Here is an 11,055-nt window from a genome sequence, read left to right as displayed (position 1 = left end):
TAAACCTAACAGAGGGGTATTACACATAAACCTAACAGAGGGTATTACACATAAACCTAACAGAGGGGTATTACACATAAACCTAACAGAGGGGTATTACACATAAACCTAACAGAGGGGTATTACACATAAACCTAACAGAGGGGTATTACACATAAACCTAACAGAGGGGTATTACACATAAACCTAACAGAGGGGTATTACACATAAACCTAACAGAGGGGTATTACACATAAACCTAACAGAGGGGTATTACACATAAACCTAACAGAGGGGTATTACACATAAACCTAACAGAGGGGTATTACACATAAACCTAACAGACAGGGGTATTACACATAAACCTAACAGAGGGGTATTACACATAAACCTAACAGAGGGGTATTACACATAAACCTAACAGAGGGGTATTACACATAAACCTAACAGAGGGGTATTACACATAAACCTAACAGAGGGGTATTACACATAAACCTAACAGAGGGGTATTACACATAAACCTAACAGAGGGGTATTACACATAAACCTAACAGAGGGGTATTACACATAAACCTAACAGACAGGGGTATTACACATAAACCTAACAGACAGGGGTATTACACATAAACCTAACAGACAGGGGTATTACACATAAACCTAACAGACAGGGGTATTACACGTCGAGATACATTTTCAATTTGTCCAGATGTTTTATGGTACGTATTGCTGTTTTTGTTTTTACACTGAATCAATCATTATCATACAGCCCGTTAGCATTTAGCTAAGAGTGCTTGCCAAAATGGCACCCTATTCCCTATACAGTGCACTACCCTATGAGCCCTGGTCAAAAGTAGTGCACTATAAAGGGAATAGGGTGCCAATTGGGATACACATAAAATCTCCACCATGCAGTCCAATGCTAAACGAGTCTGTAGTAAATCTGACTGAACGGGTAAATTATCTGTAAATTACTGTGTCCTAAATACCTAAATAAAGTACTGCTGACATGGGTGAAAAACTATTTTTTGTGTGTGAATGATTAAGTTAATTAATCAGCGTTTTCAACAAGGATGAAGAGCAGGCAGGACTGAATTATACCCTGATGAAGACAGCTTGTCTGTGGAGACGTTGGACATAAATATTTTTGCATCTGAGCTCCTAGAGTGTGTGGCTCTCCTTATTTTTTTTTTTTAGGAGTGCACACTGAAAACACATGGAGCCGTAGACAGTTTCTTAAAAGGCCTCTTAGACAACTATCAACTGTGTGTGTGTGTGTGTGTGTGTGTGTGTGTGTGTGTGTGTGTGTGTGTGTGTGTGTGTGTGTGTGTGTGTGTGTGTGTGTGTGTGTGTGTGTGTGTGTGTGTGTGTGTGTGTGTGTGTGTGTGTGTGTGTGTGTGTGCGTGCCTGTGCTAGTTTGTGAGAGCCCCTGTCACATCCATTATAGGTGTGACAGTCAAAGTGATGTCTGCATCGACTGCTCTCCCTCCTGTGGCCTGACTTACCAGCTCTCACAGTCTCATGTCAGAATTAGACGTTCGTTCATGTTTCTCAAACATCAAATTTCAACGTGTTAAGTTGAGGCATTAACTCCAAATCCTTAAGTTTAGGCATTAACTCCCAACGGTTAAGGAAAGGGTTAAGGTGTGGGATAGACTTCAAACTAAAATATCAAAAATAACTTTCTATCGCTGGATTTGAACATGCATCCTTTGGAATCAGATGCTAACGCCCATCTACCATCTCAGTCCACAACACCTAGGCACACGTGAAACCGACTCGAAGGTAACAGCACTCACTGTTGCCCCTGGTGGGGCTGGTTAACACTTCATCTCCCAATGTCCTCAGCCCATCCATCCGTACATCAGCTGTTAGGCCCTCACTTCTCCTATCAATCTACCACACTAGACAAGGGAGGGTTGAGGAAGGGGGGACGGAGGGAGGGAGAGTGGTGTCTGCTCCAGGACTGGAGGAGTAGAGAAACATGATGTAGATGAGAGAGGGAGGAATGCTTAGGTAGGGGAGGAGAGAGAGGGAGAGAGAGATGGGGTGAGGAGAGAGAGGCAGGGAAAGAGAAGGGAAGGGGTGGGTTGGGAAGGAGAGAGAGAGCGGGAGGGAAGGAAAGAGAGATAGGGGAGGAGAGAGAGGTAGGAAGGGAATGAAAGAAGGAGAGTGAGGGATGCAGGGAGGGGAGGAGAAGTGTTTTTATATCTCCTCCAGTCCTCATAATGTCATGTTACCTATCACCATCACCTCACAGCAGTCTCCATAATGTAATGTTACCTATCACCATCACCTCACAGCAGTCTCCATAATGTCATGTTACCTATCACCATCACATCACAGCAGTCTCCATAATGTCATGTTACCTATCACCATCACATCACAGCAGTCTCCATAATGTCATGTTACCTATCACCATCACCTCACAGCAGTCTCCATAATGTCATGTTACCTATCACCATCACATCACAGCAGTCTCCATAATGTCATGTTACCTATCACCATCACATCACAGCAGTCTCCATAATGTCATGTTACCTATCACCATCACATCACAGCAGTCTCCATAATGGCATGTTACCTATCACCATCACCTCTCAGCAGTCTCCATAATGGCATGTTACCTATCACCATCACCTCACAGCAGTCTCCATAATGGCATGTTACCTATCACCATCACATCACATCAGTCTCCATAATGTCATGTTACCTATCACCATCACCTCACAGCAGTCTCCATAATGTCATGTTACCTATCACCATCACCTCACAGCAGTCTCCATAATGTCATGTTACATTTCACCTTCACCTCACAGCAGTCTCCATAATGTAATGTTACCTATCACCATCACCTCACAGCAGTCTCCATAATGTCATGTTACCTATCGCCATCACATCACAGCAGTCTCCATAATGTCATGTTACCTATCACCATCACATCACAGCAGTCTCCATAATGTCATGTTACCTATCACCATCACATCACAGCAGTCTCCATAATGTCATGTTACCTATCACCATCACCTCACAGCAGTCTCCATAATGTCATGTTACCTATCACCATCACCTCACAGAAGTCTCCATAATGTCATGTTACCTATCACCATCACCTCACAGCAGTCTCCATAATGTCATGTTACCTATCACTATCACCTCACAGCAGTCTCCATAATGTCATGTTACCTATCACCATCACCTCACAGCAGTCTCCATAATGTCATGTTACCTATCACCATCACCTCACAGCAGTCTCCATAATGTAATGTTACCTATCACCATCACCTCACAGCAGTCTCCTATCAGCATATCATCAGAGTTTATACTGCTACGTGTGTGTTCTATTCTGTCTATTTTTGTTTCTACTTTTTGTAATGCCTCACACCACTTATCACCAACACGCCGGGAGGACAATTACACTTCAAATATGTCATCATCTCATTTAAAATGAGGTGTAAACCCTGTGGTGTTACTAACAAGACAACTAGCAAACATAAATTTGCTGGTTTCCATCCAGATGGGGACAGATTTTCAATGAACTATTCTTAAATCCACATTAAAAACAAATATGCACATTTTCCCACCAGAGGTGTGTTTTCATTAAACTGACTTGTTGCGGATTTAAATGCTGTGTGATGACAAGGTGCAAATACAAAGCAATTTGGTGCTTTAGTTTTCATATACCAAATAAAAAGCAAAGTTCAATGTGTTTCCATCACATTTTCTTCTCTACCGATGGTTTGGTCACAAAAATGGTTGCGATTAAATAATAAACTTGCCGATTCGAGTTTTGGCGTGTTCTCTAGACAACAGCTTGCTGATTCTAGTTTTGGTGAATGTTCCCTAGACAACAGCTTGCTGATTCTAGTTTTGGCGTGTTCCCTAGACAACAGCTTCCCGATTCTGGTTTTGGTGCATGTTCTCTAGACAACAGCTTGCTGATTCTAGTTTTGGCGTGTTCCCTAGACAACAGCTTCCCGATTCTGGTTTTGGTGCATGTTCCCTAGACAACAGCTTGCTGATTCTGGTTTTGGCGTGTTCCCTAGACAACAGCTTCCCGATTCTGGTTTTGGTGCATGTTCTCTAGACAACAGCTTGCTGATTCTGGTTTTGGTGCATGTTCCCTAGACAACAGCTTGCTGATTCTGGTTTTGGCGTGTTCCCTAGACAACAGCTTGCTGATTCTGGTTTTGGCGTGTTCTCTAGACAACAGCTTGCTGATTCTGGTTTTGGCGTGTTCCCTAGACAACAGCTTGCTGATTCTGGTTTTGGCGTGTTCCCTAGACAACAGCTTGCTGATTCTGGTTTTGGTGCATGTTCCCTAGACAACAGCTTGCTGATTCTGGTTTTGGCGTGTTCCCTGGACAACAGCTTGCTGATTCTGGTTTTGGCGTGTTCTCTAGACAACAGCTTGCTGATTCTGGTTTTGGTGCATGTTCCCTAGACAACAGCTTGCTGATTCTGGTTTTGGCGTGTTCCCTGGACAACAGCTTGCTGATTCTGGTTTTGGCGTGTTCTCTAGACAACAGCTTGCTGATTCTGGTTTTGGTGCATGTTCCCTAGACAACAGCTTGCTGATGAAGCGGACAGGGTATCTGGATTTTTATTTGATCATGTCACCAGCATTCAAATAAGACCCTCAATATTTAATGTAAATTTGCGTCAAGGTCATCACCGTCCATCACTTAACGCCACCATAAATGAATCAGAATTGATTTCATTTGCCTATAAAATCTTAATGCTTTCCCACGTCCTAGTGGAAGTACAATGTAGCATATCATCACGTGACTCTAACTTTACTTCCACATGATTTATTATATCAATATTTGCCCATGACAGGTGCAACTGCAATTTGGGGCATTCCTGCATCTGCAGTAACCCTCTATATACTTCTATTGGTCAATGTTTAAGGAGGCGGTAGGCGGGGGGGCGCTCCAGTACAGTAGGGGAATTTAATACACAATAACATTGGATGCCAGCCACCGATAAACCCCACAGAAGAAGGGGCGGGTCTACAATGGTAGCTAGCTAGCCGAACACCGGTAGACTGTGTCCTTCGTCCCCGCCTGTCGGCACTGTTTTCCCGCAGTTCTGTTAACATCGACAAGGGCAGATGTCTAGCAGGCGGGAGAGAAGGACACTGTCTACAGTGTCGACCCCACTAGCTAGCAAGGAGGACTCTGGGAGGCGGGAGCGAAGGACACTGTCTACCAATGTCGACCCCACTAGCTAGCAAGGAGGACTCTGGGAGGCGGGAGCGAAGGACACTGTCTACCAATGTCGACCCCACTAGCTAGCAAGGAGGACTCTGGGAGGCGGGAGCGAAGGACACTGTCTACCAGTGTCGACCCCACTAGCTAACAAGGAGGACTCTGGGAGGCGGGAGCGAAGGACACTGTCTACAGTGTTGACCCCACTAGAAAACAAGGAGGACTCTGGGAGGCAAGAGGGGGTTCAGATTATACTTCTATTTCCCTTTTGACCCCAGAAGTGTCACAAGCATGAAGATGAAGATGTGCTCGGGGAGTGGGGTTGTGGGGAGGGGGGAACCAATGGGATGCTCGAGGCTAGGAGTTCCTGCAGATGCAGGAACGCCCCCGAATTGCAGGCTGCAGTCGCACACTATTGCATGATGGAGCTTCCACCGCAATTGTTGCATAAGTAATTTTACTGACACAAAAAGATCCCACAATGTCGAACGAACAAATTGTCTGTCGAAATTGTACCGACACTTCCTGTTTCCAATCACACCTGTCGTTTATTTTATTTTCCTTCACGACTTTACTCGCATCACAACTGTGGATGGAAACATGACTAGTGTTGTGGAAATGTGAATAGCTTTTTGACTAACACCATGCTATGGTCATGTTATTACAATTCTTTACCCTTAGTTACCAAGGTAACCCTTTTCCAATGAATTAGTTGTGCATTTGGATGATATACCATAGTTGCAATGCTCCTCATTGGCTTTGGTTATTTGTTTTTAGCTTTTACTGTAAATACAAATGAACATTTGAACCTTTATTAACTAGCCAAGTCAGTTAACAACATACTATTATTTACAATGATGGTCAAACCGTAACCCGGGTGATGCTGGGCTAATTGTGCACTATGGAACTCCCAATCACGGCCGGGTATGGTACAGCCTGGAATCGAATTAGGGTCTGTAGTGACGTCTCTAGCACTGAGACACAGTGCCTTAGACCGCTGAGCCAGGGTCTGTAGTGACGTCTCTAGCACTGAGACACAGTGCCTTAGACCGCTGAACCAGGGTCTGTAGTGACACCTCTATCACTGAGACACAGTGCCTTAGACCGCTGAACCAGGGTCTGTAGTGACACCTCTATCACTGAGACACAGTGCCTTAGACCGCTGAACCAGGGCCTGTAGTGACACCTCTATCACTGAGACACAGTGCCTTAGACCGCTGAACCAGGGCCTGTAGTGACACCTCTATCACTGAGACACAGTGCCTTAGACCGCTGAACCAGGGCCTGTAGTGACACCTCTATCACTGAGACACAGTGCCTTAGACCGCTGAACCAGGGTCTGTAGTGACACCTCTATCACTGAGACACAGTGCCTTAGACCGCTGAACCAGGGTCTGTAGTGACACCTCTATCACTGAGACACAGTGCCTTAGACCGCTGAACCAGGGTCTGTAGTGACACCTCTATCACTGAGACACAGTGCCTTAGACCGCTGAACCAGGGTCTGTAGTGACACCTCTATCACTGAGACACAGTGCCTTAGACCGCTGAACCAGGGTCTGTAGTGACGCTGCGCTGCGCCACTCTAAGGTATAAGACTAGAACAGAATAAACTTTGGTTCATCCCTCCCTCCCTCCCTCCCTCCCTCCCTCCCTCCCTCCCTCCCTCCCTCCCTCCCTCCCTCCCTCCCTCCCTCCCTCCACAGGAAAATGTTGAGGAAGAGAGAGAAAACAACTCATGGGCCCCATAGGGCTCTGATCCAAAGTAGTGCATTATAAACTCATGGGCCCCATAGGGCTCTGATCCAAAGTAGTGCATTATAAACTCATGGGCCCCATAGGGCTCTGATCCAAAGTAGTGCATTATAAAGGGAACAGGGTGGCATTGGGGACGCAACTGGGTCATCAGAGTAATATCATGAAATCAGTTGAATCAACATATATGATTTATTTTCTCCTTTGACACCAGACATAATACAAGGGTGTTGTTTTCTCCTTCTTCTTGGCACCAGTTGTTTCTGTTTGTTCAACAGTAATGTATGAGCTTGATTCCTCTTTGTGACACACACGTGTGTGTGTGTGTGTGTGTGTGTGTGTGTGTGTGTGTGTGTGTGTGTGTGTGTGTGTGTGTGTGTGTGTGTGAGATGTTGCATATCTGATATTCTCTCCTAATGATAAGTCTTTCTCTGTCTCATTCCTCTCATCCTCTGCTCTGTACTGGGTTAAGTAGGAGCTTGTCGAGCCCTCATTAACATTGACTGGCATTCCTTTGGGTCTCCTGCTCTCTTGGCTTGGCTGTAGACACACACACACCACACACACACACACCACACACACACACACCACACACACACCACACACACACACACACACACACACACACACACACACACACACACACACACACACACACACACACACACACACACACACACACACACACACACACACACACACCACACAACACACACACACACACACACACCACACACACACACACACACACCACACACACCACATACAGCCGCTCTGCTCCGACTCTTTCCCTTCACCCTTACTGGACTCTGTTCGTGGCCCCACAACAATATGTCCTTCTGCCTCAATTACCGCCCACGTCATTATGCCTTCCCAGACCTAAACCCTGCTCTGAACAGCTCTGTCCAGCCTGCCTGCATCACACACACACACACACACACCACACACACCACACACACACACACCACACACACACACCACACACACACCACACACACACACACCACACACACACACCACGCACACACACCACACACACACACACACACCACACACACACCACACCACACCGCACACACACCACACACACACCACACCACACCGCACGCACGCACACACACACACACACACCACACACACACCACACCACACCACACACACACACACACACACTCTACCATGGCCTCTTGGTAATGATGGAGTTGTCGGACAATAATTAGCTATCGCTAATAAGCATTTACCCAACTGTGTGTGTGTGTGTGTGTGTGTGTGTGTGTGTGTGTGTGTGTGTGTGTGTGTGTGTGTTATTTACCCAACAGTGTGTGTGTGTGTGTGTGTGTGTGTGTGTGTGTGTGTGTGTGTGTGTGTGTGTGTGTGTGTGTGTGTGTGTGTGTGTGTGTGTGTGTGTGTTATTTACCCAATAGCAGACAGTCATTATGTCTCCACGTTCCTACCCATTAGTCTCTCATTAGGAGGCTGAACCCTGAATGAATGGAGGAGTGAGAATGGAGACGGTTGAACATCGTGTTACGTAACGAACATGATGGTGTGTTGATCTTTTGACCAAGGTTAAACGGATGGGGTGGTTGAACTCCGGTTCATGTTGTGACGTTGTTGACAAGGTGTTATGTCTGGAAGTTGTCATTTACAGAGTCTTTTTTTCTCAACCCCTGGTTCCTGGACCAACACTGGTCCCCAGGGTGTTGTTGACGGACCCTCGGATGGGTATAAGGAACTGACATTAATCCTCAAATGGTTATAATGTTAGCAAGAATTGCTGTAGCTTGCAGGTCCATGGTACGGAAAAGTTTGAGAATCACTGTCCTAGACCATGTGACACCTGACATAGTGCTAGCTACATCATCTACTCTTTAATGACACCTGACATAGTGCTATCTACATAATCTCTGCTCTTTAATGACCCCTGACATAGTGCTAGCTACATCATCTCTGCTCTTTAATGACCCCTGACATAGTGCTAGCTACATCATCTACTCTTTAATGACACCTGACATAGTGCAAGCTACATCATCTCCACTCTTTAATGACACCTGACATAGTGCTAGCTACATCATCTCTGCTCTTTAATGACACCTGACATAGTGCTAGCTACATCATCTCTGCTCTTTAATGACACCTGACATAGTGCTAGCTAAATAATCTCTACTCTTTAATGACACCTGACATAGTGCTAGCTACATCATCGCTGCTCTTTAATGACACCTGACATAGTGCTAGCTACATCATCTACTCTTTAATGACACATGACATAGTGCTAGCTACATCATCTCTACTCTTTAATGACCCCTGACATAGTGCTAGCTACACCATCTCTGCTCTTTAATGACACCCGACATAGTGCTAGCTACATCATCTACTCTTTAATGACACCTGACATAGTGCTAGCTACATCATCTCTGCTCTTTAATGACCCCTGACATAGTGCTAACTACATCATCTCCGCTCTTTAATGACACCTGACATAGTGCTAGCTACATCATCTCTATTCTTTAATGACACCTGACATAGTGCTAGCTACATCAACTCCACTCTTTAATGACACCTGACATAGTGCTAGCTACATCATCTACCTTTTATTAATGACACCTGACATAGTGCTAGCTACATCATCTCTACTCTTTAATGCCACCTGACATAGTGCTAGCTACATCATCTCTGCTCTTTAATGACACCTGACATAGTGCTAGCTACATCATCTCTGCTCTTTAATGCCACCTGACATAGTGCTAGCTACATCATCTCTGCTCTTTAATGCCACCTGACATAGTGCTAGCTACATCATCTCTGCTCTTTAATGACACCTGACATAGTGCTAGCTACATCATCTCTACTCTTTAATGACACCTGACATAGTGCTAGCTACATCATCTCTACTCTTTAATGACACCTGACAGTGCTAGCTACATCATCTCTGCTCTTTAATGACACCTGACATAGTGCTAGCTACATCATCTCTACTCTTTAATGACACCTGACATAGTGCTAGCTACATCATCTCTACTCTTTAATGACACCTGACAGTGCTAGCTACATCATCTCTACTCTTTAATGACACCTGACAGTGCTAGCTACATCATCTCTGCTCTTTAATGACACCTGACATAGTGCTAGCTACATCATCTCTGCTCTTTAATGACACCTGACATAGTGCTAGCTAAATCATCGCTGCTCTTTAATGACACCTGACATAGTGCTAGCTACATCATCTCTGCTCTTTAATGACACCTGACATAGTGCTAGCTACATCATCTCTGCTCTTTAATGACACCTGACATAGTGATAGCTACATCATCTCCACTCTTTAATAATAACACATATCTACATTTGATCCTTTTAAATGTTTTCATCAAGACTTGAGCCGTCCCAATTCATACCCATAAATCTCTCAATTTGAAGAAATAAGGCCACTCCCCCCCTTTTGCCTTCAAAAGAAATGAGTGAAGATTAGAAAGAGAAGTTACTCTGACATACAAGCCTCTTATGAGCTCGTCATATTGAATGTTTTAGAACAGTCTGCCCCCTTTCAATCTTTCCCAGGTTAAGCCAGTCTCTTTGAAGTGGAGCGTGTGTGTGTGTGTGTGTGTATGTGTGTGTCTGTATCTATCTACTTATGTCTCCTTCTCTTCTCTTCTGTTCTTCAGTCTAATTAAAAAGAACCCGTCTTGAATCTTATCAGAGAACACATCTCCGATCAGGAAATCACATTACTTTTTTACAAGTGTGTCGAGTGTGTGTGTTTGCGTGCGATACCAACGCCAAACTGAACTTCAGCGTGCCAAGTGAGGAGAATTACAACCATCGCCTCCACCCCGACACACACACACACACACACCTCGGAGTGAGGGGAGGACCGTACGTAGTGTTACCATGAGCGATAACGAGGAGGCTTAAGGATCTCTGCCATCTAATCACAGCCTGCATTTCAAAGGGAAGAGCTACCAATTAAAATAGATGGAGCTCAATAAGGACTCACGACCTGGCCTCGACTAGCTGTGGAGAGATGGAGAGATGGAGAGATGGAGGGAGAGATATAGATAGAAATAGAGCTAGACAGAGAGAGACGGAGAGAGTGAAAGAACCATCTAGCACCCCG

Source organism: Oncorhynchus kisutch, unplaced genomic scaffold (genome assembly GCF_002021735.2).
Source record: "Oncorhynchus kisutch isolate 150728-3 unplaced genomic scaffold, Okis_V2 Okis07a-Okis12b_hom, whole genome shotgun sequence".
In the NCBI taxonomy this organism is placed as follows: domain Eukaryota; kingdom Metazoa; phylum Chordata; class Actinopteri; order Salmoniformes; family Salmonidae; genus Oncorhynchus; species Oncorhynchus kisutch.
The sequence above is the reverse complement of the archived record's forward strand: the minus strand, read 5'-3'. Positions refer to the sequence as shown.